Genomic DNA, 7,730 nt, shown 5'->3' on the forward strand with positions numbered 1-7,730 from the left:
ACCAACCTCTCACTATCTCTCTACCTCCGTTTTCTTTCCCACCTCTAGTAACCACAGTTCTACTCTATCCTTCTAAATGTTCCACTTTTAATTAATTAATTAATTTAGCTTCCACATATAAGTGTTACAATTTCTTTATCTGCTATGTGCTTTGCAAATATTTTCTCCTCATCTATGGCTTGTCTTTTCATCTACTTAAAGATGTTTTTCACAGAATGAATGTTTTAAATTCTGATAATGTTCAACTTATTAATTTTTTGTTTTTTATGTATTGTGTTTTTGGCGTTAGGTCAAAAAACCTTTTGTCAGACACAAGACCAGACAGATTTTCTGCTATGTTTTCTTTGGGAAGTTTTGTAATTTTACCTTTTATATTTAGGTAGAAGATTCATTTGGAGTTAATTTTTGTATAAGATGTGAGAAATGTATCATGGTCTTTTCTTATTCTTTTTCTCCTTTTCTCTCTTTCTTTCTTATGGATATCCAATTGTTTCAGAGCCATTTCTTGTTGAAAGTATCCTTTCTCCATCAGATCTCCTTGGCACCCTTGTAATAGATTTTGTGTAGGTCTATTTCTAAACTGTCTGTACTGTTCCATCTATCCATCTATACTGTGAATAACACAATGTTTAATTATGGTAACTTTATAATAAGTCTCGAAATTTTATAGTGTGAATCCCCCAACTTTGTTCTTGCTTTTCAGAGTTGTTCTACTGTAAGCGAAGGCTCTGGAAAAAATGTTTAAGTAGATACTTTTTAGCAGTAACTTCAGTTAATTTTAAGATTGTCTGTTTTTCTTTTATTTTCTACAGTTTTTCTACCATTTGTCTAGTTTGGACTTTTATTATTATTATTTTAAATTGTCTTATTTGGCATCTAGGAGAAAATCTAGATATGAAGTATTATGTATATTTTAAAACTGGGAAACTTTCAGCAATTTTATCTGTAAATACTGCCTCTGAGACTTTTTTTTCATTCTCACCACCTAAATATACTATTAGACTTCATATCTCTTAACTGTTATTTCGAACTTTTAATATTTGTGTCTTCTTGTTCTGTATTTTGTGCAGGGTAACCATGTAATTTACCATGCAAATGGGACACTTTTTTGAGAGTAAAAAAGGATCCTACAATGATTTAAATTATATAATTATTTAAAATACAAATTTATTGGCTAATTTTTTTTATTATTTGTTGGTAGACTGATAAAATAGGTCTATTCTGAAAGTATTTTACAAAGTCTTTCTAACAATCACATATCCATGCTCTTTAAAACAAAGTAAAAAGTACTTCTTTGTATCGATTAAACATTTAAAATAACATTAATAGACAATTTTCCTGTTACCTTAATATACCTATATGAGCTTTTTAGTCATATTTATTTCTTATGCCATGTTACTGATATTTTTATGAATGTATTTTTTAAAATATCTATTTTGACTTCTCTTATCTCATAAATTAGCCCACAATATTCTTCCAAGTTTTATTTTTGGTTAATACATTTGAAATCATTGATGCTCTCAATTGACTGTTCTCTGACTATTAAGAAAATAGTCTTAATAGGTATTGAGATAACTAGTGCATGCTAAGCAAATTTTGCTACATGGAGGATATTCTCAGTTCTAGCTATATTTTTTGTGTGTGCACTGAGTTGTGTAACTATTTTAGCTTCTATTCAGAAAAACTTCCTTTGAAATATTTTAGAAGACAAAGATTATCACATACATTTTTTCTATTCATGATTCTTTCAAATGTTTTGCCAAATTTAAATCCTGAAAAATTCTAGTTCTCAATTTTTTTATTGTAATACAGAATATATATTTATCCAATCAAAGAAAATAGCTTTATCAAAATATCCTTTCCTAAAGATGAGATATTCTAGCATAAGTTTTAAATTTTAAAATTAAGTCTTTTATACCATTGAGCACTCATGGCTTCATTTGTTTAGTTTCTTCCATAATTTTGTAGAGGTAAATATCAATGTTCAGTGTCTTTCTATGTGTAAATTGTGTTTCAATTACTGTAATTTACTCAAAGCTTTGAAAGCTGAGACTTTTTTTTTTTTTTTGCTTCATTTATTTAACACTTTGATTATTTATTTCCCACAAATGTAATCAACATTTAGTGGAATTGTTTACCAAAATATTCAATGTAATTGTAGGAAATTTAGGTTCATTTATTAAGTAGTTCTTGACACAGCTCAGCAGCCGTGGAGGTGAGCCAAGACCTGCATGGCACTAGGGTCCAGTCTAAGGCCCTGGCAGGGAAGGGAAGCTCACACAGCCCAGCAGGAACCGAGGTGAGCTGAAACCTGAACAGCACCAGGGGCTCAGACTACATCTCTGGAAAGCTACAACAGGAGCCAAGGTGGTGTAATATAGGTATCACCACACCTTCTGTCACCACAAGGACAGTTCACCACCACAGTAGCAGCCAGGGCCACTCTACAGGCAACCTGCCACTCACTCGACTACATTGATATAAGACGAGTCACCAGTAGAGATTGCAAATAGAGGAGGAAGTCTTTATCCTCATAGCCAACCCCAGAGTAACAGAAGAAGCAAGTCCTGTACCAGATGACCAAACATCAAAGAAAAAAATACTACAACTACAAACAAACAAGAAGATATGACGCCACCAAAGGAATAGAGTAATGCTCAAATTCCAGACCCCATAGAACAGGGAATCCTTGAAATGTCTGAAAAAGAATTCTGAGCAATTATCTTAAGAAAGCTTGAAGATATAAAAGAAGACTCATTAGAGAGCACAAGGAAACAAGAAATAATATAAAGTAGTTCTTCAAAGGCTCTGACATATCTAAAGAATGACTGATAAGGGGACAGTGGGAGAATGTGTTTATTGCTATGCTGAATTATTTTTGGTATTTAATATAAAATTCATCATACAAACTTGATAGGTGAGTTACTCTGCCTATGTAGAAGGTATTTGCAAAGTTTATCAGTTACAGCTTCTATTTTGATTGGTAAAGTATCTCAGATTGTTTAAATGCTATTTTGAACTATGTTTGTACCACAAAAAAAATTCCAATGGTCTTTCCATCTCACAACTTTCTTAACTTAGTAAGAACATAGGTTTTTACTGTGACACTGTACTTCACTAAAATTTGTATTTATATTATTAACTGCAAGAAAAATAATTTTTATCTTCAATGTTTACTTTTTAAAATGAGTTTTAATAGCACAAACCAGTATGTCAGCTATTTCATCTGCAAAAGAAAAAACCTTCCAAAGGTTTTACTTTTACTTCATGAATTGGATGAACATAATCTAGCCATTGTTTTAATTAACTAATTTTTCTATATGAAACACCGGTGAAAGTGATATAAAACTGACATCATATAACTGGGAATTTTTTCTTCTACCAATAGACCCAACACATTAATAGCTTTCAATTCCTTTTTTGCACATGCACAAAAAAAACCTTGAAGTTGAAAAATTAAAACTTGGAATTTTACGTCTTCCTTTCCCATTTAAATGACTTTTATTTCTTGCCCAGTTACTCTAGCTAGAACTTCCAGTACTCTGTTGAATAGAAGCGACAAGAGTGGGCATCCTTGTCTTGTTCCTGATCTTAGAGGAAAAACTTTAAGTTTTTCTCCATTAAGTATGATTTTAGCTGTTGGCTTGTCATATATGGACTTTATTACATTCAGGTACATATCTTCTATGCCTAACATGTTAAGCCGTCTTATCCTGAAAAAAATGTTGAATTTTGCCAAATATTTTTTCTGCATCTATTGAGACTGTCATGTGCTTTTTGTCCATTATTCTGTTAATGTGGTGTATCACATTTATCGTTTTGAGTATGTTGAACCATCTTTGCGTATAAGGGATAAATTCGACTTGGTCATGGTGTATGATCGTTTTAATGTGCTGTTTATATTATTTTGTTGAGGGTTTTTGCAACTATTTTCACAGGGATATTGGTCTGAAGTCTTGTTTGTTTTTGTAGCGTCTTTAGCTTTCGTATCAAGGTGATACTGACCTCATAAAATGAGTTTGGAAGTGTTCTCTTCTCTTCAACTTTTTGGAAGAGTTTGAAAAGGATTGATGTTATTTCTCCTTTAAATGTTTGGCAGAACACGCCAGTGAAGCCATCTGGTCCTGTGATTTTCTTTGCTGGGAGGTTTTTGAGTACTGATTCAGTCTCCTTACTCATTGGTATGTTCACATTTTCTGTTTTTTATGATTCAGTCTTGGTAGGTTGTATGTTTCTAGCAATAGATCCATTTCATCTAGGGTATCTAATTTGTTGGTGTATATTTGTTCATAGGAGTCTCTTATTATCCTTTTTATTCCTTACATCAGTTGTAATGTCTCCTCTTTTATTTCTGATTTTATTTATTGAAGTTTTCTCTCTTTTTTTCTTAGTCTACATAAAGATATTTGACTAAAAAGAAAGGTCACGCTCTACAGAGAGATATGAGTGAGATGCATCTGCTGCAGACGTACATTAATGCCATCTTTAGCACAATATTTTTTAACTAGTGACTAATTTTTGAAGTAGATGTTGATGTTCCCGCAGCAGATCTGGGGTAAGGGTTTCAAATGGTCAGTGATGTTATTATCACCAGAATAGATGGTAAATGGTAACAAACGTGTTGTGCAAGTTATGTGTTCATCATTAACTTCCTTAGGAAGTGAAAATTCGGTATAGTCATGCACTGCATAAAGATGTTTCAGTCAACAACAAAGCCTGTATATGGCAGTGGTCCCATAAGATTACGATGGAGCTGGAAAATTCCTGTTGCCTAGTGATGTTGTAGCCATGGTAACCTCGTAGTGCAGTGCATTACTCATGTAGGAACAATAGGCTACACCATACAGCCTAGATATGTTGTAGATTGTACCATCTAAGGTTGTGGGAATACACTGTATGATGTTTGCAAAACAATGAAGTGGCCTAATGATGCATTTCTAGAAGGTATCACACTAAGTGATACATGACTGTACTTAATTTTTTATAACTGTGCACTTTGTTTTCTTGAGTTCATTATGCCAAAAGATATATTGCAGAAAATTCAAATAATAAAATAAATAAGTAGTCATAGATTTACACCATACAGAAAATGCGAAAATGCCATTGCAGGAACTTTTAGACCTCTCTCTGTGCTGTACAACAAAACTGCTCAGCTTATATTTACTACACACTTTTCACATACACCTAAGCTATCATTTCTCATTTTTCCCATATTCTTACCAACTGGTAGCCTGGAGGCTCCATGCATTTTTCAGGTCACAGAATGAGCCATGGTGCAGCTGGCAAGGGCGGCAGCACTGTTAGCTTTCGTGTTGCCATGCATGGCTGGAAAGAGTTAACTGTCCTGAGCCACTTACTTATCCTTGTTTTTGCTTTTGTTTTATTTTTTGGTTTTGTTTGTCATTTTTGCAGTAAGTCCCCTTAATACTGTCCTTCAAAAAGAGGTCTTAGTTCTGCTATTTCTGGAAACTGTAGGGAAAACCAGCTGGGTTTCTAGTAGGGCATCTCCTATACTACTAGAGAAGACCTTAGTAGGAGTTGGAGTAAAAAGCAAAAGTACCAGACCCATCCTGGCATAGTTAATGCAATAGATTAAAAATTAAAAATATGAGACAAATGCTAAATTTAGACAGGGTGCTGAAGAAAAGGCATAAACTGATATGCTTATGGGAAACCTCTTCTCTAGCTCTAGATAAATTCTTCATCATTCTTCTAATTTACAAATATGTTCCTTATTGAGTCCATTTCACAGTTTATTCCTTTTACTTAATATATTTAAACACGTCGGTAAATATATCTTTTCTTTGTAAGGTTTCTAATTGTTTACTTTTTCTGTTTATTTCTTTTTGTTTCATTTATGCCTCTTTTAAAGATTTTTGCCTCTTTTAAAACTGTTCTTTTAGCTTAATATAAGATTGGTGCTAGGTTTCTATATGTGTCTTACAATCTGGGGTAGGATTTTCATCTTGAACAAGGGAGTTTCTCGTCTCTCGATAGTCACTCCTCCTGTCGAGTGCTGTCAATGGTATTTCAATCACTTCTTTCTGGTCCTTGGGTTTCTCAGGAAAGAACCAGGGTTCCTGCCTGGTACTGATATTTTTGACATTGCACGTACATTGGTTCCATGATTTGTGGTCCTTTCAGGTGTGTACATTTTGGTAACCACCTGACTCTTGGTTATATGTAGTTTTTCTTCAAAATGATGTCTATCCCCTCTTATTCCTTACCACATTTCTGACCCTAACCCAAGACTAAAATTTTAATGAGTTTTATTTTGATTTTCTTGTTAGGGCCTGTATAAATGTGGCTTTATCTGAAATGACTACATCAAAAGATACAGATCCAAATGTCTTGTGATCGTTTCACACCACTGATATCTAATTTGATGCTATAGTTTTCTTTTTCTTCCCTTCCTTCCTGTAGGAGTTGCTGTTGGTCTCCCATCATATTTTCTCAGTAACCATCATTCTTGAACATTCTGGAACTTTATCTTAGTTTGTGTTTCCCCAGGGACAGACTTTAAGACCAAGATTGAAGTGAAAGTTTTGTTGTTGTTGTTGTTTTTAGGTTTTTTTTGAAAAATTTAGGGAACACTAGCAGGGTATTGTAGAATCATATACTTGGGAACTATAATAAATAAAGGGTATGTTATTAAGCCAGTTACCACAGTGGAATAACAGAGCTTAATCCTGAAGAGAACCTCTGGCAAATGCTGTAAAACATGTGACTCAGAAGTATTACGCTTCAGAGGCATAACAGCTTGGGAGCATCCATGCCACTTTACATCAGTCATTAGCCGACAGCTGCTTCTCAGGGTTTTTAAGGTCCCCATACCCACCCAGCTCTTCTAGGCTTCCATGTGTGTGAGGAAACACCCACCAACACAGAGATGCAGATAATGGCATGTGGAAATTGTTCAGAGCACATAGAAATTGTAGGGTCCAAGGGATATGGACAAGGCACTGACAGTAACTCTGAGCCTTCTTATTGCAGACACCTGTAATTCCAACCTGGGAGAATCTCTCAGTACAAAAACACCATTCTACTCTGTTTCTATGAATTTGACTATTTTAATTGCCTCTTATAAGTGAGATTATGCAGTATTTATCTTTCTGTGACTGGCTTGTTTCACTTACTAAAATGTCTTTTAAGTTCAGTCCATGTATTTGCATATGGTAGAATTTCCTTCTTTTTAAAGGCTAAATAATACTCCATTGTTATAGATAATATTACAATTTCTTTACCCACTTGTTCATCAATGGATATTTAGTTTGCTTCCATATCTTAATTATTATAAATAATGCTGCAGTGTACATGGGAGTACAGATATGTCTTAAAGATTTCATTTTTAATTTTTTGGATATGTATGTCCAGAAGTGAGATTGATGAATCATATGGTAGTTCTATTTTTAATTTTTTGAGGAACCTCCATACTGTTTTTAATAGAAGCTGCAACATTTTACATTCCCACTGACAGTGTGAATGGGTTCCAATTTCTTCTCCATTTTCTCTTCCTCCTCCCAACACTTGTTATCTTTTATCTTTTTCTAATGATAGCCATTCTAACAATTGTGAATGGACATTTCATTGTGGTTTTAATTTCTACTTGCATGATGATTAGAGATGTTGAGCACCTTTTCATATACCTGTTAGTCATTTATATGTCTCTTTTGAAGAAATGTTTATTTAAGCAACCAGTACATATTCAAGTCTTTTGTTCATTTGTTATT

The sequence above is a fragment of the Galeopterus variegatus genome, unplaced genomic scaffold (genome assembly GCF_000696425.1).
Source record: "Galeopterus variegatus unplaced genomic scaffold, G_variegatus-3.0.2 Scaffold3356, whole genome shotgun sequence".
Taxonomy (NCBI): Eukaryota; Metazoa; Chordata; class Mammalia; order Dermoptera; family Cynocephalidae; genus Galeopterus; species Galeopterus variegatus.